We start from the raw sequence: 2,299 nt of genomic DNA on the forward strand, positions 1-2,299 counted from the left end.
AGGCCGCGTCCGCGCGCCGCGCCCTCCGGCCCCAGCGGCCGCCGGGTCGGGTCACGTGACCCGCGGCGGAGGTCGGCGCCCGGGGAAGGGGCGGGACGTCCAGCCTGGGCGTGGCCTCGCGGGTGGGCGTGGCCTTTCCGGGGGCGTGGCTTCTGCCACCCAAGGGGTTGCGCGGGGTCCCTGGGATTCCTCCGCCGCGTCCCTGCTCGCCGCTCCCCGCTTCCCAGACCCACCGCGCCCCTCCCGGGGGTACCCCCATCGGGGTCCGCGCCCGGGCCCGCCGCTCATCACCCCCCCACACACACCCGGGCTTGGCGACAAGCTCTCGTCGGGTCTCAGCTCCACTCCCCAGCGTCCCAAGCCTTTGGGGGAGCCCGAACCCCTAAAACGCTGTCCGGCGGCGTCATGCGGGGCTCCCCGAACGCCGCTGTCACTTCAGGGCACTCCGAGCCTCCGGATCGTGCCGTCGTTGGGTCTGTGGTCGCTGCGAACCCCCGCACCCACCCCCAAAATAGTCCCGATGATGAGAGTTAAACCTCGCCGCCTCCGGACTCCGGGCGTGGGGCGCCCCCCCCCCCAGCCCTGCCGGCGGCGCCGCCCCGGGAACGCGGGCCCTGGACTTTCCCACGGCCCTGCGTGGTGCTGGTTGCCCTGGCAACCAAGGGGCGGGGCTTTCTCCCTATTTCCCTCTGGACAGCTCTCTAGCGAATTTAATCGAAATATAGATGATGAATAGATAGATACATTAGATAGATGGATACATAGCTCAGACAGACGGACAGGACAGACAGACAATATTCCTGACCTACCAGCCTCGTGTCTACACCGTCCGTCCTCTCACACAGCCCCAAGGTGAGCCAGTGAACACCTGCCAGGCATGTGACTCTCCTCTGCTACCTCCCACGGGGGGAAAAATAGATAGATCGATAGATAGATCGATAGATCGATAGATGGATGGATGGATGGATGGATGCCGCCTCTCCCTGCCCAGGGACAAGCCCTCGCTCTCCTGCCAGGCTCCAGGCCGCCCTCCTGGGATGGAGCTGGAGAAGCCGGCCAGACTCTGGCTCCCAGCCTCCCGGTGTTCATTCACTCGGGGAGCAGTTAAGTCCATGTGCTCCGCGGAGTTCGGTGGCACTGACACAGAGTTACATTCTAGGGTTTTAAAGAAGAGGTGGGGGTGGGGCCGGAGTTTGCATCTCTCCATCTTTCCCGTCCCATTTCTGTCCCCCATCGTGGGCCTTCCTGTCTGGCCTCTGACACTGGGGCTTGGCCCTGGCTGGATATCTACCTGGGAATGACCTTCTCTTAAGTCTTGCTAAGGCTTGGCCATTCTTTTTTCAGTTAGATCCGTTTAAAGGCCCGTCAGGCCCTGATGTGAATAGCCAGGCCTGTTCCCCTTTAATTTTTACATGTACTGATCGTGTTCTGACCTCACAGTCTTTGCCCAAGCTGTTCCCTTCACCTGAAAATCTGTTCCTTTAGGCTGTTTCTTCATCTCTAGATCTAGATGCATCTCATCACACCTAACATGACAAACAAGCCATAGTAATTGTTAAAGAATCCTGACAAGACAAAAAGCCTGTCCAGGCCCTGCCTGACTCCCAAAGATCCATCTCTAGCACTGCAAAATCATTCAGCGGGGACTGGGACTTGGGCCTAGTGGAAGACTGCTTGCCTAGCTTGCACAAAGACCCGCGTCCAATTCCTCAGTACCAAATATAGAAGAAAAAAGAAAAAATCACAAGTGGTGCTGTGGCTGAAGTGGTAGAGCTCTAGCCTTGAGAAAATCCAAGGACAGTGCTACAATTTTTTCCTCAAAATAACTAGAGAGCATGCATTCCTCCATGTGTCTGGACTGCAGTGTGTCCAGCTGTTCGTGTGTGTGTGTGTGTGTGTGTGTGTGTGTGTGTGTGTGTGTGTATCCTGGGCTTATTTGTATTCTAGGGTCATGAAGGATTCTCCCTGACTGTGCACACCTGTAACCCTAGCATTCTGGAGGCAAAGAAGGAGGATGGAGGATCTGAAGTTTGAAGTTTGAGGCGAGCCTAGACTGCATACTGGAGATATTGTCTCAGAAAAACATAATTTTCGATGATAGAGCATTGGCCAGGAGGTGAAAGCTTTAGGTACTGAGTGGAGTCCCAGTCTCAGATGGAGAGAGAGAGAGAAGAGAGAGATGGAGGAGGGAGAGAGGGAAAGAAAGAAAGAAGAGAAGAGGGGGAGAAAGCAACAAAAAAAAAAGATTATAGACTGTCCTGTTTTTTGTTTTTGCCAGTCCTGGCACTTGACCCCAGGT

This window comes from Megascapheus bottae, chromosome 1, assembly GCF_031878675.1.
Source record: "Megascapheus bottae isolate mThoBot1 chromosome 1, mThoBot2.hap1, whole genome shotgun sequence".
NCBI lineage: Eukaryota > Metazoa > Chordata > Mammalia > Rodentia > Geomyidae > Megascapheus > Megascapheus bottae.